This window comes from Mangifera indica, chromosome 17 (assembly GCF_011075055.1).
Source record: "Mangifera indica cultivar Alphonso chromosome 17, CATAS_Mindica_2.1, whole genome shotgun sequence".
Taxonomy (NCBI): domain Eukaryota; kingdom Viridiplantae; phylum Streptophyta; class Magnoliopsida; order Sapindales; family Anacardiaceae; genus Mangifera; species Mangifera indica.
In genome coordinates, this window is record NC_058153.1 from 5,312,579 (window position 1) to 5,336,472 (window position 23,894).

General features: G+C 33.8%; 1 long non-coding RNA gene across 6 annotated transcripts; it reads right to left on the reverse strand.

Annotated features, from left to right (window-relative positions):
• Positions 1 to 3,136: 3,136 nt before the first annotated feature.
• On the reverse strand, positions 3,137 to 21,994 carry LOC123200956. Of its 6 annotated transcripts, none has more exons than XR_006498688.1 (7): positions 21,873 to 21,994; positions 21,645 to 21,724; positions 21,376 to 21,551; positions 21,221 to 21,259; positions 19,431 to 19,535; positions 6,621 to 6,762; positions 3,137 to 6,339 (listed from the first exon to the last, which is right to left on the reverse strand). It is a non-coding gene; the product is annotated as an uncharacterized LOC123200956 (long non-coding RNA). The 6 variants fall into 6 exon arrangements; XR_006498692.1 differs by having other exon boundaries at positions 3,137 to 3,856; positions 21,841 to 21,989; XR_006498687.1 differs by having other exon boundaries at positions 21,841 to 21,989.
• Between the last annotated feature and the right edge of the window lie 1,900 nt (positions 21,995 to 23,894).

The window sequence follows — 23,894 nt, forward strand, 5'->3', positions numbered from 1 at the left end:
GGTAAATACGCGCACATTTGATTGACTTCGATCGAGTCTTAGACAATAGCTTATTCTCGTAATGAATCCTTCAAAATCAACACTTGTGTCAATATACATCCCTCTCTCATTTCCACCAACATATCTTGTCACATTGTCATCACCTTCAATCCATTGGCGTCCGTAGTGAATCTTAAATGCAGTTTTTTTCATCTTAACTAGAAATAACCCTAAAAACATAAAAACACCAATGTCTAGGCAAAGTTTATATACTATAGATAGTAACCATCGATGAACAGTAACTTTCGAAAACTTTTTAAACTTAAATTTTTGTATTCTATAACCATCAATACATACAACATTAAATAATTAAAATAACATGAAATAATAGTATTAAACAACATAAAATTGAGTGGAATGGAAGGAGAAAAAACAATGCAAGCCAACCTCTTTTTGTCTGAAAATTTTCCAGAAATGAATTTTTGTATTTTATAACCATCAATACAATATTAAACAACATTATAACAACTTTAAACAATAAAAATTGTATGAAATAACAATATTAAACAACATGAAATTGAGTGGAATGGAAGAAAGTGCAAAAAATATCAGTTTGGGTGCCAAGCCCTAGGTTGGTGACGCCAACCCGTTCTTCATCTGGAAATTTTTCAGACCATATTTTTTTTATTTTTTGACCATCAATACAACATTATAACAACTTTAAATAATGAAAACAACATGAAATAAAAACATTAAACAATCTAATAATATGAAATCGCAACAAAATTAAATTTCATATGAAGTCATGAATATGAATCTACCATTCATTATTTGATTTTCAATTATTTATAAAAAGACACATAACATATGAGCTTGAATCAAGACTAACCTGAATATAGATGATTTTGCTGTGAAATCTTTGCAACAAATGTTAATTCTCTAAATAAATCTACCAATTTTCGTCTCTCCTCCCTTGTGTCTAATTTGAATCATTTATGATGACTTTCTCACAGGTTTTATTATTCAATCATATATGTTCTCTATTGAAGAAGTGTTTTTTCCCATGCTATAGAGATTCTTTCCTCATTGGAAGGCTGAAGGAAAAAATTCTCTCTTTCTACATGCAGAAGTTACATCAACGAGAGTATTTTGAGAAAATGAAATATTGTTGTGGTATTTTTGTTTAAGGTTTGAGATAGGTGCTATATATATATATATATATACGCGGTAAAAATTTCAATTTCCCTATTATTTTACTTGAAATTATTGGGAAAATTTAGGATAAAATTCAATATCAATCATGGATCGATTAGCACTCAAAACATCTAAAAGAAAGAAAGAATAATTTTGGGCACAAAGTCGGCTAAGCTAACCGATAAAATTGTAGTTGTAACAAGTCTTATCTCTTATCAATGTGACTGGCTTTCTTCTTCAAAGTAAAGGAATTTCTCAAGATTGTGTGATGAATGTAGCTTCCGCCAAATATTCTTATCATAAAAGAATGTAAACACTAGTAATTTTTTCTCATTTTTGGTCACAAGCATGAAATTCTTCCCATTGAGAATTTGACTCTTTACACATTTTTACAGTAATGGTTTCTCTATCAATAACATTTTATTTTAAGATATTATTTACTAATTTCAAAAATATTATAAAAACGTTCATATAGTTCCTCAAAATCATCCGAAAAAAATTAGAATGATAAAAGTTTAACAAATTATAGAAACATCAATAATGCATTGTATTAAGATGGGATAACAACACTTAAAATTATCAAATTATCACTTTTTTTATATTTAAATGATCAAATTTTGTTTTTTTTAATTTTATTAAAAATACTAAGCTTTCGGATTTTTCAATTAAATAAATTGAACTTTAAAATTTTCCTATATAAAGAATCAAACATTCAGTATTTCCTATTGAATGTATCAAAGAAAAACAATTTGTTTTGTTATGTTTTGGAAGCCAAGTGATTGGTATGATATCTTTAAAAAATTAGTGAAAATTTACTCTCTTCAATAGGGAAATAAAAAAAAATTAGTTTTTATAATAAAAAATTTTGAAAATTTAGTTTTTAATAGAAAAATGCAAATTTTTTAATCAAAATAAAAAAATGATAATTCAATACCTCCAAATATTGTTATCTCTAATAAATTTATCATAACACAAATAATGTTTGAAGTTCTTTTAAAATATATTTACTAATTTCTAAAAATTTATGAAACTTCTATATATTTTCTCAAAATTATCCAAAAAAAATTAGAGAAATAAGTTTCTATTCATCTTCTTTGAAAGTTATGTACGGATTATAAAACATCAATAATGTATTATATTATAATCACTGTAAGCTTCGATTGAGGATCCAACAAACCTTATATATAATGATATGGAAGAAGATGAAGTTACAACAAAATTTTTACATTGCAAAACCACAGTGATCTGAATAATTAAATCAATTTGTAAAATAATGCATCAACCCAATTTCATTCAATTTTGTTTAATCTTTATAACCAAACAAACAACCCATTTACGATTGATCTTGTTGGGTTCCTATCAAATTAATATCAAAACACCTACCATTTCTAAAATTGGAGAGAATCGATTTAATAAAGGATGAGATCAAAGAGTAGATATTTGTCCAACAAAAGAAAATGAACTCTTAATTTTTCTACCTTGAGGACAGTGTCATCCTTCTTAAAGATGCGAATGATATTAAGATTAATATTTAGGAAAAATATGTATGGACACAGTTATAAAACATATATGGACAATTATGAAATGAAATCAAGTAATTATGAAACATATATGGAAAATTAGAAAATGAATCATCATAAAAGAGAGATTAGGTATGGAGAGAGGGAGAAGAAATTGAGTTTTTTTTAACAAACTTTGACTGATTGGGAGAGACAGTTTAAACTCTTGAAAACCAGACAAATTAGGGAGAGTTCTGACTTCTTGAATAGCCAGAATTATCCATTTGACTAGTAATCACCTTATTGATCAAAGAAAAGTATCTTTGAGTGAGATTTTCGATCCATGTTCTTGCTCATTTCTGAATTTGTGTTCAAGCAATCCTTACATTTTTCCAAGCCAACTCACAGAGCCAACACACAAGCAGAATTGATTTATAAGAGGTCAAACAGAACAACATCCAAAATGGAACAACTCTCTACACTGTATTTTATATATTCTCAAATGAATAATTCAACTATCTGAGAGGTCAATGTTCTCCACTTTTGGCTGTTCGAGAGACAAGAACACTCTCTAATTTGTCTAGCTTTCGTTAAGCTAGACTCTCCCCCTCAATCAGTCAAAAGTTGTTCAAACAAAACCCAATTTCTTCTCCCTTACTCCACTTTCCCAGTCTCTCTTTTATGTTTGCTCATTTCATAACTGTCCATACATGCTTCATACCTACCCATTCCACTTTCATAACTGCACCTACATGTTTCATAATTGTCCAATCTCATTTCATAACTACTCATACATATTTCACCGATATATACCTCAACTGGACCCAAGAGCTAATGATGCTTTTTAGATGAATTTGCAGGATTTCGTGACAGCCACTTGTCAACAAGCTAAAACCATATTGTGATGTCGATGAAAGTATAAATGATTCATCATCTCTGCGAAAGATATTAAACAAAACTAATGCTGATTGTTGATCCTCTCCAGTGTCACTGCTCAAAGGAGAAATCAACTCTTCTGCAGTTGCAAATAAAGGTAATATAGCTTCAGCGCCCAAAATGACTCCAAACCCCCCACTATTTGCATCCTTGATGGCTCCTCTTTGTAGTAACTTTGCCCAGGGTCAGTGGTCTAAGGTTTGAGATGACATTTTTGGTCAACAGATCAAATGCTTTTCTATCTCCATCTGTGGCTATCACATGGCTAGTGTTAGGAACCCCAGTTCTTATTTAACCAAAATACAAAATTAAAATACAAAAAACATAATAACTAAAATTATTTCATTAACCAAAACATTACAAAGATAAACCGAACAATTCGAGGAGTTCGGGGCCTCCCATTTTCCAGCCGTTCGAGGCGCCGGAGACCTCCCTAAATCAGCCAAGAATGGTTGCCCTCAAACCAAAACCCTAATGCATTTTTCCTTCTTCCCTTTTGAAACTTAAAACACATATTTATAATAAAGAGTGACCGTTGGATTAAGGACAAGTATCCCAATCCTAACATTTCCCTCCCCTTCAAAATCATCTTGTCCTCAAAATGAGTTTTTTTTTTTTAACCTGTCTCTGTCTATCCAAAGCTATTTCCCGCCCACTGTTTTTACTTTTTTAATTTTTTTTTCATTTACAGCTGTCTTTTTTTTCTTTAATATATATATATATTTTTTCTCTCTCCTATTGCTTCTTCACCACTTTTTTTTTCTCTTTCCAATGCCCCACATCTTCTCTTCTTTTTCTCTTTCCAATAAACCCACCTACTGCCTTCCCTCCTATTTTCCCAAGCAAACCACAACTCTCCTTTTCCCAACAAGCCACCGCCGCTGCCCTCCAACCCTCTTTTTATTTTATTTTATTTTTCTCTCCTTTCTCTTTTCTTCTTTCTTTTCCTTCGTCCTTCTTTCTTCTTCCTTTTGCTTTCTCTGCGTTTGCCTATGTAATTTTTTTTTTTTAGACTCTTGCCGATGTTTCCTTTTCATCCTCCTTCTTCCTCTGTCTTCATTTTCTTCTTCTTCTCTCTTTTTTTTTTTTGGCACTTTTCCAGTAGCCACCGACTCATTTCTCCCATTCTTCTTCAAGTCAGCCTCCTCCATAAACATTTTTCGACGACTCTTTACTTTTCCGGCCACCATCTATCTTTCCCGTTGGATCGAATGCTCTGATACCATTTGAAGGGGAGGGAAATGTTAGGATTGAGATACTTGTCCTCAATCCAATGATCACTCTTTATTATAAATATGTGTTTTAAGTTTCAAAAGGGAAGAAGGAAAAATGTATTAGGGTTTTGGTTTGAGGGCAGCCATTCTTGGCTGATTTAGGGAGGTCTTCAACGCCTCGAACGACCAAAAAATGGGAGGCCCCGAACTCCTTGAATTGTTCGGTTTATCTTTGTAATGTTTTGATTAATGAAATAGTTTTAGTTATTATATTTTTTGTATTTTAATTTTGTGTTTTGGTTGAATAAGAGCTGGGGTTCCTAACAAATGGTATCAAAGCATTCAATCCAACAAGGAAGATAGATGGTGGCCGGAAAAGTAAAGAGTCGTCGGAAAATGTTTACGGAGGACGCTAACTTGAAGAAGAATGGGAGAAATGAGTTAGTGGCTATTGGAAAAGTGCCAAAAAAAAAAAAGAGAGAAGAAGAAGAAAATGAAAACGGAGGAAGAAGGAGGATGAAAAGGGAACGTCGACAAGAGTCTGAAAAAAAAAAAATTACATAGGCAAACGCAGAGAAAGCAGAAGGAAGAAGGAGAAGAAAGAAGAAAAGAAAAAGACAAGGAGAAGAAAGAGAAAGGAGAGAAAAATAAAATAAAAAGAGGGCTGGAGGGCAGTGGCGGTGGCTTGTTGGGAAAAAGAGAGTTGTGGTTTGCTTGGGAAAATAGGAGGGAAGGCAGTAGGTGGGTTTATTGGAAAGAGAAAAAGAAGAGAATATGTGGGGCGTTGGAAAGAGAAAAAAAAAAAGTAGTGAAGAAGCAATAGGAGAGAGAAAAAATATATATATATATATATTAAAGAAAAAAAAGACAATTGTAAATGAAAAAAAAAATTAAAAAAGTAAAAACAGTGGGCGAGAAACAGCTTTGGACAGGCAGAGACAGCTTAAAAAAAAAAAAAACTCATCTTGAGGACAAGATGATTTTGAAGGGGAGAGAAATGTTAGAATTAGGATACTTGTCCTCAATCCAACGGTCACTCTTTATTATAAATATGTGTTTTAAGTTTCAAAAGGGAAGAAGGAAAAATGTATTAGGGTTTTGGTTTGAGGGCAGCCATTCTTGGCTGATTTAGGGAGGTCTCCGGCGCCTCGAACGGTCGAAAAATGAGAGGCCCCGAACTCTTCGAATTGTTCGGTTTATCTTTGTAATGTTTTGGTTAATGAAATAGTTTTAGTTATTATGTTTTTTGTATTTTAATTTTGTGTTTTGGTTGAATAAGAGTTGGGGTTCCTAACAATTAGCTAAGCCAACAGCAGCCATAGAGCAGATGCCCGCAAAGCCAGATCCCAACTCTGACACCCTTTTCCCTGCAACAATGGTTGAATTCCTTGCTAGGACAACAGCTGTTAAAAAGCTGATTCCCATAACATCAAGCCAGTAGATTTGCAGTTGTTTTAGTTCTCTTTGGATGGTACTTTAACCTTAAAATTGCACCCTTTCAGGTTGACCACAATCATCTAGCAAGTGACACAGTGCAAAAGATAAGAATAGATGTCTGGGGAGAAATGACAAGTCTACTTCCACTAATAATGCAAATGCCTATTGCAATTTTTTTAAGAAGAAAAATAAGTGTAACAACAGGCTTCAAGTAACATAACCAGGAACAGTGTAAAAACACTAGACATCTGTTAAATTCAAATTTTTGACAACCTTTTAGAGCATAATTTGAAAAGATTGTCACAATGACTACGAAATTTCAACAAACTAGAAAGATAAAAGGCAAAATGTAATAATTTACCTCATCATCAGATGGTGAAATTCCAAACATCGCAAAAGCAGACCCCCAGATATTTCAACCTCAAAATTTTTCACAGGCGCCTTCAAAGCATTCTCACCAGCATGCGGCTCCACAACCTCTTGACCAATTAGGTTCACCTTGCCTGAAGTTTCCTCACAAAAAGTGGAGCTCAGATCATCCAAAAAGTGGAATTCAACTTGAACCCAACATCTAAAATCACACAACAATCTTTGTAACTGATTTAGAGAAGGTGTGAAACACAACTAAAACAAGAGAAAAGCAATACTTATGCACAGGATAGAGAATAAAAAAATGGTTGTTATTTAATCCACAGTATCAACCATTCATCCATTCATCACTAACTCCCACAATAGGTTCTCAACTTGTTTACAGCATAAACCAAAGTTTCTGTCAACATCAAATCCATTTTCATTAAACAAATTTATCAAGAAATCATTAGAAAAGTATAAACGCACTGCACAGGGAAACAAGTGGCAAAATTATGAATTGTCGAATAGAAGTGCTAAAAAAGTATAGAAGAAGACAGAAACTCTCTGTGCCATCATCTCTAGCATAGAAAGTCTCACTGATTTTCTGATCCTTATCTGTAAATCTTTCCTGTCAATATGGTATAAAGAGACATGGGATAATGAATCAAAAGAACAGTAACAAATCTAAGATATGCTTAAAGGTAACAAAGGGTTAAGCCAAGGAAGCATGGAAACGCACTGCATAGTGCGTTCCTGCGTTTCTGAAACGTTTCAGTTTCCGAAACAGCCTGAAACTGGTACGAAACGTTTCTGAGCCGTTTCAGTTATTTTGCAAAAATACGAAACGCATTTCTTGCATATCCTAAGAATAGGAAACGTCCCAAAGCAATATGCTTCTTCCTTATTCCCAATTTCATTCAATTTCCAGTAACCTAACATCTCTCCATCCCAAGCATACGTCTCGGTTCCTCACCGTGTCCGACTCAAACTCCGGCGCGGCATCTCAACTCCTCACTGTCTCCAACGGCTCAAAGTTCGGGCAAATCTGTTACGTTATTCTTGAATTTTCATATTCTTCTGCAATCTTCATATTTGTCTTCAATATTCAATTTGGCGATTAAACTGTAGAGATATAAATCAGTCTTTGGTAAAAAGACTTTCTCAAGTAGTCATTAAAGGAACATGTGAAGCATTTTCTTGTCAGAATTTTGAAGATCAGAAGAAGGATAGAAGAACAAGAGAAAAACCTAGAGAGAAGTTTGAAATATGCATAGAGAAAAAAGTAAGAAGAAACTGAAACAGTAAAATATTCATTCAGAAATTAGTGTTGTCTGGTTTAGATTTTAATTATATTAGTATTGGATTGTAAATACTTCCTGGAAGAGTTAGAAAAATGTCCAATTTTTGTGTTTTTTTCTTTTTAAAAAATACAGAGTATTGTATTTTTTTATAAAAAAAATTTATTTATAAATAATTCCAATATTTTTAATATTTATACGTTTCCAGATTTATGTTTCTTATATTTTTGAAAAATTACGTTTCTTCACGATTCTGTTTCCGTGCTACTTAGGTTAAGTCATATAATGGCTATTGAGAGTGCCAAATAGCATTGCTAAATTAGTTGAAAAGATAATTTAAAAAAAATAAATAATAACCATCCTAGTCAGGCTTACCAAAGCTAAATACTCTTATCTAAATTAGAATACCATATTATTCTACCCACGAATGAGATATGTGATTCATGCTAAACAATCTACTTTATCCGTCCCATCAAAGGTTAAAGAACAAAAACACAGTTCAGGGAGGATTCCATCTTGTAGCAAGCATAGTTATTACTGCAGCCATTTAAATTGTCTAATCAAAACCAATAATTACCATAAAGATCAATGTGAATGTTTATGCTAGCTTAAAACAGCTACTGGCGGACAGTACAAATGGAATGCTCACGTGAGACAACACATTGAGTGTTGTTTGTGAAAGCTGTGTTTATTTACACACATCTACTCATATGAAATAACAGAATCTAACCTAAAGATTATCTAGAATAGCATTTCTATGTGACAAAAAAGGCGAAATCTCAGCCAAATGCTTTTCAAGATTGTTAGCAGAAACTGAACACAGATAAAAGAGTTCCAGAATGTGCCAATTGTCAGAAAAGTAGAAGAAAGATATTGAAATACATAGAAGATAAACCTTAGCAAGGTCACCAACTGCATAGTCACAAAACAGCATGTAACACTTGGCTGAAAGGAATCAGAGACAGAGTTGCATCACAGTCACATAGATCATCATTGAAGGTAGTTTAGTAACATATTCAAAGTTGGAGATATTAAAGCCACCTTCCTTGAGAACTTTAACAATGTTCTGCATGACTAAAGGCATCCTCTCACCATTCGAAGATTTGTTGCCGATACCGGTCACCCATTTGAAGGCATCCAATACTGGTCACCCATAATATATTTTTTTCTCATACAATGTTCATATGTAGTCCTTCTGGATGTGAAGGGAATTGGAATATGTTTGACCATGTGAGTCTTAATTAATTACACTTACATTATCATATAATATATATTATCCTACTCACATTTACCTATTAATATATGTACTAATCAATATGTAATTCATATGTATGCAAATTCATAGAAAGAATAGAAATAAGTTAGCAAAATTAATGATGAGTTATCTTTGTATATGAGAGGTTAAGGCTTGTTGGGGATAGACATCACTATCAGACAAAGAGAAATAAAATCACTAGATGAGTGGTGGAGTGCTTATAAAACGAGTCGTCCACACTTGCAAAAGTTTAGTATCAAAACTTTTAACCTTATATGTAGTGCTTATGGATGTAAAAGTAATTAGAATGTGTTTGACCATGTAAGTTTTAATTAATTACACTTACATTATCATACCATATATATTATCCTACTCACATTTACTTACTAATATATGTGCTAATCAATATTTAATTCATATGTATGCAAATTCATAGAAAGAATAGAAATTAGTTAGCACAACAAAGACTAAATTGATGATAGCAATGAATGGTTGATGAGGAAAATGGAAGGAGGAAATGATATTAATCATATTGATGATGATGATGAATTAGTGTTTGAAGATGATTCTATAACTTGGGGTGATGTTTTTAGGGCTAGTGGGGCTAATGAAGTTGTTTATGCTATAAGAGCTACTACAAGTTCTTCAATTGGTAAAGCTAAGCCAATAGCCAAAAAAAAAAAAAAAAGCCAAAATCTTTTCTTTTTTTTTAACCATAACTCTAAGTCAAAGTCTAAGGATAAAAAAGTCTTAGAATACAAGTCCTCTGATGAAAAAATGGATGAAATTGGAGATGCAAAATTTGATGATTAGAAAAAAGCCATTGCCTTGGATGATGAAGATGAAGACTTGAATTTCGATTAGAATACATGTTTGGTAAAAGTTTATGTAGATTGAAAAGTTTTAACTAGTTTGAAAAATTTTAACATTTTTTTATGTTTTATAATAAACATATATTTGTCTTTTTAAGACTTCATTTATGAGATTACACTTTGTTTCTTTTATGATTGGTCTCGTTTAATTTTTTTTAATCCCTTTTGGTCCAAACGCAACATCTTTGCCTCACTTTTTTTGCCCCCTCATCATTTTTAGAGTACTAGTTGATGATATGGAGTCATTTGGTCCTCACCCATCTATTGGTTTTTTTAATTCTTTTTTCCATGTGTTTTTGAATCCAATGAACATGTGCTTGTTTTTGAGAAGAGATTTCAATGGTCATGCACAATATAAATTACATAAACCCTAGAGTAATGGGACATGTTCAATGGTAAGAGCAACAAGAATTCGAAGTTGCTAGTAAAGGTGGTTTTCCTCTGTAGTGGTTGAAATTTATGTTTAGGGTAGAAGAAACTTTGGTTGAGTTTATGGGTGAACTAGGGAGGAGTGTCAAATTTGATTTTATTGGAAAAAGGGTTAAATTTTGCATGTTTAATATCAGTTGAGCAAAACGAAGTTGTTTTATTCTTCATCAAGACGATGTTGTTTTGATTCAATAGATTTGGGGAAAAAAAAAGACTTGGTTAGTGTTTTTTTTAGGGAGTAAAGCTCATAGCCCAGCAAGACAAAATAAAAGAAAATAACATATTAAAAAGATTGGAATTGTCTTTACCAAAACCTTGATTATCAATTCTGAAGTTGCTACTGGAAGTGTGTTTAGTTTGTTATGATGACGTACAGATAATAATGTATCTGTTAGGGTGAAGGTGTAAATCAAAAAGAAGACCAAGAGAGGGAGAGTGACATGTGGCCGACAAGCTGGAAGAAAGGAAGACAACCAAACAAGTTTGAAGAGTCCTTCAAGTCAGAAACAACAGAGGTCATAAGCAAGGGAATTGTATTTGATCTTGGGAAATTCAAGTAATGAGGTGGCAAATCCTGAGTGGCAGAAAGGAGACAAAGGAGTGAGAGACTGGATATAATCTTACATAAATGAAGTATGGGAGAAGAGTTTTTTGAGGAAAAAGTAATAGGTAAGGAGAATACAGCCTCTCGAAAGCTGTTGTGGTTCAACAGTTGGTTTGGTGAAACTACTGCAGGAGTGTGTTTTGGAATGTGTTGTTATTGTTTTGTGTAATTTTCTGGAAATCAATATTGTAACACTGAATTAGAAGAATGCTTCTGTAACTATAACTAAATTGCTGAATGAAATGAATATATATTAATTCTGGGAATTCTGTTACATTGTGTGATTTACATTGCACTGTTACATTGGAGCTATTCCGACTATATTGTGCAGCATACTGGTTCTAAGGGAGCTGTAGTCTGGAGCTGGTATCTGGTAGTAGTCTGCTCTTCTCTAGGTTGAAATCTCTCACTCACCAGGTATGTATCATCCTGGTATCAAAGCATGACTCGGATGGAGACTAGGGTGGACAAAATAAAGGCAGAGTTAATCTCGGTAAAGGAAGGGATGAAGGTCATCCAATCAGAGTTGAAGGACAGTCATGTCAGGATAGAAAAAATGGAATCCAATATGGAAACCATCAAAGAATTCTTAAGAGAAATGAGAGAAGCATCCATTGCACGAAAGAGTAATGATAAGAGAAAGACCCTAATGGGAACCAATCCATCACCGATGCAAACCCAACTACCAAAGGCATCAACAATGTCGTCCCTTGAAAGAACTGAAGAGGTGAATATGAGAGAAAGGGAAACCAATGAAGAATAGAGAGAGGAAAGAGTAAGATTAGGAGATAACAGAAGAGATCTTCAGTACAGGCAGTTAGAGTTGCCTCTCTTCGGCGGTGATGGAGAGCTAGATTGGGTATCCAAGGTTGAGCGTTACTTTCAAGTCAATAGGTTAACGGAACAGGAGAAGTTAATGGCAGCCGACGTCGGTATGGAAGGAGATGCCTTGCACTGGTTACAATGGCGCGAAAAGCATCAACCGTGCGCTAATTCGGAAGCGTTCAAGCAAGAGTTGTTGGAACGATTCCCACCACCTGATGAGCGCTCAGTTAAAGAAGAGTTGTTTGCCTCCGAAAAACGAGATCAGTACAAGATTATCGTAGCAGGTTTAGAGATGCTTTCAGCGATCGTCGACGATATTTTTGAAGACACCATGAAAGTCATATTCATGAATGACCTGTTAGAGGAGATTCGATCGGAGGTGAGGATGTTTCATCCTCAAATGTTGTCGAAAATGATGACGAGGGCGCGACAAGTGGAGAAGAAAAACCAGATTATTAATTAACGGTATATGCTTCGTCCTAGAATAAGTTTAAACAGAGGACAAATGTAGGCGACCCGACCTATATACCCAGCACCTTCCAACCCAATTTTCATCTCACCTAACCCAAATCCTTCAACCACAAATTCCAGGCCCAGTATTCTAACGAACTCAACCTCAACCTTAGTAACATTTCGCACCCAGCCCAAAGACTTAGCCAACCTATCATTTAACCCAAATTTTGGCCCAACAAGAGCCTAAACTAAGACTCGCCCACCCTTTTATAACAAAACAATTCAGCCTTCCACACAGACCAACACTCATTCGCGTCCAGTAGCTAGCACAACTGTGTCTTCTTCGTTTCCTCGACAAGAAAGCAATTTTTAACGACTTTCAAACGAAGAGTTCAGACTTCAGGTTGAAAAAGGGCTTTGTTTCCGATGTGATGAGTAGTTTGTCCTAGATCATTGCTGTCGTTACTACCAATTGAGAATTATGATAGCTGGAGAAAAAGAAATTGAAGGAGAAATAGGAGAGGTTGTAGAAGAAGAACCTTCTGTAGAAATTTCAGAAAAAGAAGCCAATTTGAATAGTAGTTCAGTGGTGGGGTTTGATTCACCTAAAACAATAAAACTTTTGGGAGAAATAAACAATAGAAAGGTAGTCATTTTGGTGGACAACAGCACGACTCACAATTTCCTCTCAGATAAATTGGTGCAAGAGTTGGGCTTACAAGTTCAGGCTGCTAAATACTCCGTGGTGCTTAGGGAGGACCAAAAAATTTGAGTGGGTCATTGTGAGGGAGTCGAATTAAGGTTGCAGGGGCTCTCAATGTCGCTCAGTTTTCTTTCTTTTCCTTTAAGAGACGTACATGTCATACTTAGGGTTGAATGGTTAAAGCAATTGGGGGAAGTCAAAATCAATTGGAATAATCTTTGTATGAGATTTTGGTGGGATGGTAGAAGGGTGGAATTAAAAGGGGACTCTTCTCTAGTTAGGCTGGAATCTTCTCTCAAAATTATGTGCAAACTGCTGAGTGATGGAGGACAAGGATTCCAGGTTGAATTGGGAATAATGGCAAAACACGATAGGGCTAAAAAACCTGCAATACCTCCAAAGATTCAAAAGCTTTTGGGATAATTTGAAACTCTATTTCAGAAGCCTCAGGGACTCCCACCACAAAGAAATCATGACCATGCTATCCGATTATTACCAGGCTCTCAACCTCTGAATCTACGACTCTACCGTTACCCATATTTTCAAAAGAATGAGATTGAGAAAATAGTGAAAGAGATGTTGGCAGTAGGGGTGGTTCAACCCAGTGTGAGTCCATTCTCCAGCCTGGTGATTTTAGTGTGAAAAAAGGATGGGGGTTGGCAATTCTGCGTCGACTACCAAGCTCTCAATCATATCACTCTTCCTGATAAGTTTTTTATTCCCACCATTGATGAATTATTGGATGAATTAGGAAGTACGAAATAATTCAGTAAACTTGACCTAAAGTCTATATACCATCAAATAAGAGTTCGTGAAAAGGATGTCGAAAAAACAGTATTTCGAACCTATGAAGGGCACTATGAATTTTTGGTCATGCCATTTGAATTAACAAATGCCCCGGCCACATTTCAAAGTTTGATGAATGAGATCTTCAAACCTCATCTACGAAAATTTGTCCTAGTTTTTTTTGATGATATATTGATCTACAGTCGAATATTTCGAGACCATTTGGGGCATTTGAGGGCTGTTTTGCAACAACTCCAGGATCATGGTCTAGCGATCAACTAAAAGAAATGCTCGTTTGGACAGAATTGGATCAAATATTTAGGTCACATTGTATCAAAACGAGTAGAAACTGACCCAAAAAAATAAAAGATATGGAGGCTTGGCCTGTTCCAAGTGATCTGAGGGATTTAAGGGGGTTTTTGGGATTAACAGGTTACTATCGAAGGTTCATAAAAGTTTATGAAAAAATCGTTGAACATTTAATGAAATTATTGAAGAAAAATGCTTTTCATTGGGGATTGAAAGAACAACGAGCTTTTAATGCCCTTAAAGTCGCCATGGTTTTCGCTCCTATTTTGGCCATCCCAAACTTTTCTAAACAATTCGTAATCGAGATAGATGCATCTAGAGCAGGATTGAGGGTTGTACTTATGCAAGACGACCGACCTATTGCGTATTTAAGCAAAGCTCTTTCATTAAGGAATTGTAGCAAATCTGTGTACGAGAGAGAATTAATGGCAATTGTGTTAGCTTTCCAAAAATGGCATCATTATCTTCTCGGGCGGCATTTCAAAATTCAAACCAACCAAAAAAGCTTGAAGTTTCTGACAAAGCAGAAGATTACTAGCAATGAGCAGCAAAAATGGTTAGTAAAAATGTTAGGATTCGATTTCGAAATTATATATCATCCTGGATGCAAAAATAAGGTCGTAGATGCCTTATCAAGGAACCCCAAATTTGTCTCAGAATATGGAGTTGTGACAGTAGTTCAGTTAGGAGGAGTCGAAAGCCTGCAACAAGAAGTGGGGTATGACAAAAAATTAAGAAGTATTATTCAAGACCTGTTAAGCAATCTTACTTCCCACATTGGCTATTCTTTAAGAAGGGGCAAGTTGCTATACAGAGGCAAATTAGTGGTGCCAAAATGTTCCAGGTTTATTCCTTCTTTGATTGCTGAGTTTCACTCATCATCTTATGGTAGACATTCTAGTTTTTTCAAAACCTATAAAAGGCTAAATTCTATTCTGTATTGGTAAGGTATAAAGAAGGATGTTAAGAGCTTTGTGGCAGAATGTGATGTGTGTCAAAGGATGAAATAAAAGGCAATGTCACTAGCGAGCTTACTACAGCCACTACTTGTCCCATCTAATATATGGGAGGACTTAACTATGAATTTCATCGAAGGTCTTCCGAAGGTAAAAGGAAAGAGTGTTATTTTGGTGATTGTGGATAGATTAACTAAATACAGGCATTTTATCGCACTACGCCACCTGTTCAATGCCAAAAACGTGGCAGAGGTGTTCATCAAAGAGGTTGTTCGCCTCCATGGGTTCCCACGAAGCATAGTTACAGACTGAGATCGTATTTTTTTGAGTCATTTTTGGACAGAAATTTTCAGGGCTGATGGAACTATCTTAAAATATAGTACGGCTTACCATCCTTAGACGGATGGTCAAACCGAAGTCGTGAATCGAAGTTTAGAGACGTACCTTCACTGCTTTTGCTCGAGGCAACCCAAAAATTGGCCTCGATGGCTAGCATGGGCAGAATATTGGTATAACTTATCATTTCATAGCTCAACCGACATGACTTCGTTTAAAGCCGTCTACGGAAGAGATCCCCCTCCCTTTTTGAGATAGATGGAAGAAGAATCCAGGATTGAAGAAGTGAATTCCCTGATTAAAGAGAGGAACTTAATTTTGGATGAATTAAAAAGCAATTTACACATGGCTCAAGAAAGAATGAGGAAGGCAGCCAACAAACATCGAAGGGACATCGAATTTCAAGTAGGCGATTGGGTCTTCCTTAAGTTACAACCATACCGTTTTCGTTCAATTGGCATCTCGTCTGAATGAGAAACACCCCCGTTTCTATAAACCATTTCAAATGATTAAAAAAATAGGTGTAGTGGCTTATGAATTAAAACTACCTGAGAATGCAAAAATACACCCTATTTTTCACATTTCTCAGTTGAAAAAGTAGATAGGATCTGCTTTACTGCCTCAACCCTTACTTGACTACCTCAATGAAGAAATGGAGCTGCAAACTCAACCAGAAACAATATTGGCACATAGATATTCTAAACAGGGGGACTTAAAGCTACTGACAAAATGGCGAGGACTGTCGGACTGTGAGAATTCTTGGGAACTGTATGATAATCTCAAACACTTCTTTCCCGATTTGTACCTTGAGGGCAAAGTGCCTCTTGATGGGAAGGGCAATGTTAGGATGAAGGTGTATATAAAAAAAAAGACCAAGAGAGGGAGAATGACATGTGGTCGATAAGCTGGAAGAAAGGAAGACAACCAAACAAGTTTGAAGAGTCCTTCAAGTCAGAAACAGTAGAGGTCAGAAGCGAGGGAATTGTATTTGATCCTGAGAAATTCAAGTGATGAGGTGGCGAATCCTGAGTGGCAGAAAGGAGACAAAGGAGTGGGAGAGTAGATATAATCCTACAGAAAGGAAATATGGGAGAACAGTTTTTTAAGGAAAAAGTAATAGGTAAGGAGAGTACAGCCTCTTGAAAGTTGTTGTGGTTCAGCAGTTGGTTTAGTGAAACTACTGCAAGAGTGTCGTAATACCCTCAGGTATGTTCCAAGGGTATTTATGTCTTTTGACCCTGTTTTGAAATATTTCCAATTTTAAATATATTATATATATATATATATTTATTTATTTATTTATTTATTTATTCACATGGATGTGTGTTTTGTTTTTTTATTTATATATATATATATATAATATGGACAAAACAAATAAAATAAAAATAAGTTGTATATACATATAAATGGATATATATCCATATCTAAAAAGAGAAAAAGTCAAAAAAAAGGCAACTTCTACCTTTTTCTGTCACCTTCTCCGTCCCTTCCAGAAAAGGCAGCCTTCTTCATGCTTTTTCTTTGTTTTTTAAAAGAAAAATGAAGGATTTGATGGAGTTTTGTAAGACAAGTAAGGAAAGAAAAGAAAAGGAAGCACTTTGGAAGCCTTGGTAACCAAAAAAGATCTCTTCCTTTTCCTTTTACCTATGTTTATATATGTATTGGATGCATGTTATATGAATATGTTAGTGTGTTTTGGTGTTGATTTAAGGTGATTTTGGTGATTAAGGAAACAAGACAAGGAAAAGGAAGTCAACTTGAAAAAAATTGGCTTGAAATAAGATAAGGGGTATCATCTTTGATATGTTGCATGTTTTAGGCTTTTGGTTCCTTAGATCTATGTTATAAATGATGATTTTGAAGTTGAGAAATGTTGTTTTGCCATTTGGGGTGTCTATGTGTGTGATTTTGTTGATGGTAGAAAGTTGGACAATATTTACAGTTTTACCACTGAGTTCGTCCCATGTTTTGGTTGTCTTATCTTATGAATCATGGGTGCTATTATAGCTTGTTGGAAAGCTCTTTGAATCCTCTTTTCAATGATATATAGCTTGTATGAATTAGAAATCATTTGGACTGATAAATATTGTAAAAGCAGAAGAGACAGTTTTTGCCACTAATTTCATCTCACGTTTTGACTGTCTTATCTAATGAGTTATGAGTGCTATTATATCTTGTTGAAAATCTCTTTGAATACTCTTTTTAGAGATATATAGCTTGTATGAATTGAGAATCATTTGGACTGTTAAATATTGTATGAACCACAAGGACTGTTTTACCAAATAAACAGAGGAGACAGTTTTTGTCACTAATTTCATCTCACGTTTTGATTGTCTTATCTAATGAATTATGAGTGTTATTATAGCTTGTTGAAAAACTCTTTGAATCCTATTTTCAATGATATATATCTTGTATGAATTTGAAACCGTTTGGACTGTGAAATTGCATGAAAAAGAAGACTGCCCTGTCAAATGAACATGGTTGTGAACAGTATTTCACAGTTTTGGAAAGGAAAAGAAAAAAAAGAAAGGAGAGAAAAAGAAAAGAAAGAAAAAGCAAGAAAAGGGATTTGAGGCTCAAGATTCAGGGGTCGTCCCAAAAGTATGGTCTAGTGAGTTATGAATAGATTTAGATGGAAACAAGATTAGCAAAATATAAGGCACACATGCATGCTATGAACTATGAGGGGGCACTTTACACTACACCGCCCGCAGTAGGGCATGTCCGTAGTAGGACATAGACCCATAGTACGGTCCGCTCGCAATAAAGCATGCTCATAGTAGAACTCAATTCAGATTCAGAAATAGTGTAGTGAGAGAAAGGAAGAGAGCTCGAGCTTAGAAAAGTGTCAAATCCCTATAGTCAGCTTCCAAAAAGTATCAAATAGACACCAAATGGGACAAATTATGACCCAAATAATAAAGAATGAACTAGATTATCTCCTCACTTGATTATAAAGGTTATGATGTGAGATTGAGTCCCGAGAGTGAGTTAGAACAGGAAAGGAGATAGTTTACTTAATTCTTTCCCCTTACTGAGTGTTTTTATCTCTCACTTCCTTTTCTTTCATGATTGCAGGTACAGGTGATCGAGGTAGCTGCGAGGCAGGGTCATATCAGCGTAGGTAAATCCAGCTGAAACAGGTTATCTCTGGTTTATATTACATGCATACAGTGACATGTTCTTGTCGACTTTTGACCTTTTTGAAATGATGGTACAATTGTATATGATTACTCCACGTATTCAGATGCTTTCAGATGAGTTTCCATATGAGGATATACATCTTTAGTTTGCTTCCAAATTTTCAATTTTTTTAGAATAATTTCTAAACACTTTTAGTGATGCGTTCATGTTAAAGTATTTTAAAAAAAAAAATAGACGCTCCAGATATTAATTCGTAACATTTCTCCTTCGGTGGGTAGTACTTCTAAGAAAGGGTGTTACAAGTGTGTTTTGGAATGTGTTGTTATTGTTTTGTGTAATTTTCTAAAAATCAATATTGTAACACTGAATTAGAAAAATGCTTCTATAACTGTAACTAAATTGCTGAATGAAATGAATATATATTAATTCTGGGAATTCTGTTACATTAAGTGATTTACATTGCACTGTTACATTGGAGCTATTTCGACTATATTGTGCAGCATATTGGTTCTAACGGAGTTGTAGTCTGGAGCTGGTATCTGGTAGGAGTCTGCTCTTTTCTGGGTTGAAATCTCTCACTCACCAGGTCTGTATCAGTATCCCCTGACAACATTTTTATTTTAACAAATTTCCTTATACCATTGAGACTGTCCAAAATAAAACAAAAGTACTTCATCAACATCGCAAGCATAAATAGACACACATATACTTAATGCAAATAAATAGCTTTATCAAGACTTGTGTTGGTCCACTACAATAGAGCAATATATATTTATTACATATCCTCAAATAAGTTCATACATTCATTACATTGTAAGTTACAGAGAGAAAAAGAGCAGAGAAAACGAACCTTGACCAAGTCAACAGCACATGGTACAAAAATCACATGCATGAACAAAACATCTGGGTATGCAGCAATCAAAGGAAATATACTATTTCCAACTCCACAGCCAATCTGCAATTTATATCACTACAATCACCTCAAAAATTAAAACTTAAAAGAAGCGGCTAAAGATCTTGCAAATAAGAATTTTGATTAAAGAAAATAAAAGATGTGCATAATTGAAAACAAGGCTGACAGAGCCATTTGAAGCCTTCATGATAAAGGGGAAATGAGTCATTCAAAATCCATGAAGAAAAAACAGATGCAAAAACGAACTTCAAGAAGACTTTGGCATTAAATTGTGCCCCAAAATTCTTTGAGATGAATAATAATATACATATAAACTCTTTGTACAAACCAACTCATACATACAGATACATTAAAATATTATTGAATGACTTAAAATCAAAGATAATTGAAACAAATTAAAGAAGATGATGTCACAAACATACAGGGTTGCCAAATCAGTTTTTTATGGATTAGTTTGCAAAATGAGTTTGCATATGTATCATCATTCTTCAGAGTTTATGACTTAAGTCTATCATGATAGTTGCGATAATATAGTCAAAGACAAAAATTTAGGCTACGTTCATTGAGTTCCTTTTGGGTTACTATAATGGATACAAGTAGGTTATGAGTTTCTAATAAATTTAGAAAAGGCTTGTGTGTGTAAATCCTATAGCAAACTCTTGCCACAGATTTGGATTGAGATAAGATTCACAATGATACATTCCTGATTTATCCACCTTACTTTTTAAAGGCTTCAAGTTTTTAGAACCTTTCACTCATAGTATTCAAGTCAGTTTCATACTTTCCTTCCTGGAATTTGATTAATATGATAAAAACATTAGCCTTGCAGTTTTTAAGTAGTGATTCTAGCTTCTTTCAGGTTAATTATTTGTCTAATTGTCAATCAACAGCCCCTAACGTTTCACTCCCCTACTGAAAAAGGGCAGAGCCACTTCACACCACAGACAGACTAGACTACTTGGGCTACAGCAGAGAAAAATACTGAAACAAATTCCAAAGTATTAAGGGGAGTTTAATCAGTAACCCATTCATTAAATTGCCAAAGTTTGATCCTCATGATCTTCCTGTTCTTTTCAATTGTACTACATTTCTAATTCCTTTCCACTTGCTACCAACGGCAGATTCCCAAATAATCGACCTTTTAAGCTAAATAAATTTTCCATCCTTCTGGAACCTATTTACATCCAATTATGGCCCTAAAATTTATGTTAGAATATTGAACTAGAGAATTTTCCATTTTGCATGACAAACAAACAAACAAAAAATATTTAATTAGCTCATTTCACAAATCAAGCTGATTCAAACCATTTGAACAATTTTGTAATTATTTTTATATAGAAACATACTTTTATATTCCAGTAGAAAGCATTACAAATCCAAGCACGAAGCAACAAATTTTGTCATTTATTTTGGGAGCTCAAAAGCTTTCAGCAATTATAGAGACCCTAAAAAGGTGTACTGTTCTACAGAGGAAGCAAAACAAGGCAGGCAGTGTTCGCAAATGAGAGACAGATTTGCAACACATATCATAGATCCACCATTAGCTATTCAGGGAATTATTAGAGGAGTCAGCTTTGAAACTATGTTCTAGATGAAGAGGACCTAATAGCCATTGAAATACAGTCAAGCTTTCATATTTTACTCCTCTCAGTTAACCCAGTTTAAGAGCACCATTAGTGTTAAATACAACTAATATGCACTAGTAAGATAAGTAGTTAAAAATATACCGAATGATTTGTCTCTAGAATGTCTTTTCTCCCAGTTCCCTGCAGAATAAATTAATTTGAAAAAAAAAAACCAATTAATGAAAAATATTCAGGAAATGGAAGAACTTACAAACCAAAAGTAAAAATAGAAATAGACAGTTCTGTTTCTAACTCACAGCGAAATAGTGATCCCATTACGTCTCTAGGTAATGCCGATCTTTAAAGAACTGAACATGAAAAAACAAGTAAATAAAATCAGAAATTCAAAATATTAAGAAAACAAAACTGACTCTGTCTTGAGGCCCTTTTGTAGAACAGATCCCAACACTTTTAGCCTCTCTTTCAAACTTGTCTGCAAAAGGAATGAAAAAAAAAAAAGAACCAAATGTACTGAATTTAACCATACAATGAACAAAATTGTGTTGGTCCACAAGAAAAATAGTACCTCTCTAGAAAGGGTAAATTCCAGTATGAGAAGTAGATTATATTTGTATCTTAAGACTTCCTCTTCCATTTTTCAGCTTTCTGGGGAAAATTATTTGCATAGAAACAACTGAATTCAGATTTAGACTGAAACTCGAGCAGTAAACTAAACAATTCAGATTTATACGGTAAATGATTAGCATGATAAATAGAATTACATAGATCTCTGATAAACATTCAACACATCCACCTGACTAATTTCTATACATCAAACGAATCGACACATGCACTCTGTTAACAGGAAAAATTCCGTAAGGGTTTTGTTGGAGCTTTTAAAAAGGCCAAAGGACTTATTAATGCGTTCACCGAGTTTCCAGACATTAATTTTGAAAATATTTTTTATCCGCCTATAAATAATTAAGTCCATTATTTAATATAAAATTATTATTTTATTTATAATATTGAAAATAAATTAAATTTTTATTTTTTAAAATCTTAAAAATTAATAATTTCTTTTATAAATCAATTTTTAAAAAATTATATTTTTTATCTGGAGTTTACATTTAAATAATTCGTCATGTCCTTTGACACTATCACCAATAGTCTCTCTTTTAGGATAATTTCTTTTCTTTTGATGGTTTCTTTCGATGTTTATTCTCCTTCTGACAATCGTATAATGCTCATATAGAAAGATGAATTATCTTTTTAGATGAAGACGAGATCGTTGATATCATCTTCATCTAAAAAAATGATTATCTTTTAAAATAATTAGTTTTTTTTTAAAAGACAATTTGTTTTTCTATACGAGTATCACACGATCATTGAAGAGAAAAGAAATATTAAAGGACACCACTAAAGGAAGAGGAATCGTCGAGAGAAAGACCATTGAAAATGACATTGAAGAGAGTAATGCGGTATTAAAATATAAACTCTATAAAAGAAACGTAAATTATTAATTTTTAGGTTTTAAAAGTGAAAGTAATATAAAATTTTAAGATTAATTGGTTTAATTTATTTTAATAATTTATTTATAAATAAAAGGATTTTTCAAAATTAAAGGTGAAAACTGTTTGACAATAATCAGCGGGTTGGACAAAGTCCTTTGGCCTTTTAAGCATGTTTAAAATTCTGGGTTGGCTTAATCACCATAACCACCCTTAAGGTTTTACAGTCTCCCTTTTCTCTCTTCCCATTTAAAATAAATAACCTAATTGGATAAACCCGCGTCTTTAACTGCAACTCCGACAAACAACGAGCTGAAGAAATCAGATGAGTTAGGTAAAATCCATAGCGTACAAACACACACCCATGTCTCGTCATCTTCATCATAGTAAGGTGTTTCCATTTTCCTTCTTTTTTTTTTTTATTTGGGCAAATTAGTGTTTGCTTGTGTAATCTATGACTCTTCTGATATCCAAAAGACCGTACTTCAACTTATTTTATGAGTTTTTAAACTATGTCAAAAAAAAATTAACAAATCTTTTCTTAATGCTTCTGGAAATATAGAAAATATGATTACCCAAACTTTTTGAAATGTGCAATGGAAAGTTGATTGCTTGCATTTGTTTTAGCGATAATTTTGTTTGTATACTAACAATTTTGTATTTAAAGATTAATAAAAAGTTTGAAATGGGTTTGTTTATTAGAATCATATCACTAGTGACTGTCGTGTTTATTTGGTTGTGGATTGCTATAGTTTTGAATCTGTTGTTCCTGGTTTTTTCTTTTTATTTTGTAAATAGGAAGCCTAGTTTTAGAGATAAGAAAATATCTGCTGCTTTTTGCACTTGTATATAGAAGAGTTTTGAATCATTTTCTAAACTGTGACAATAGACTATTGAGTTTTGCTGGGTTGGGTTTAATGACACCTTTATTTCTTTTCAAGGATTAAAAAATGAAGAGAGAGATTACAGGAAGTCTTTGCTATTTAGAAACCAGTTGAAGAAGATTAGTATGGAGAAAAGATTATTAAAAAAAAAGGTGATGAATTTTCTTAAGTTAATCATTTCAATAATGTGAATACTACTAATATATAAATCATTGCTTTTCTGATTCGTTTTCTAAATCATTCTTATTCCCATATAAGATGAATGAAGGAATTTTAACATTGTATAACTTTTTTATGTGGGGATTAGACAACCTATTCCTGTGGCTCACAAGGAGTGTGGTGTTACTTTTCGATTTTAGTGGATCCAATTTACTTAGCCTGAATCTGAGGGACCCAAATTAATTATCTCCTCTAAGCTCTAGTCTTAATCCAAGGTTAGCCAGT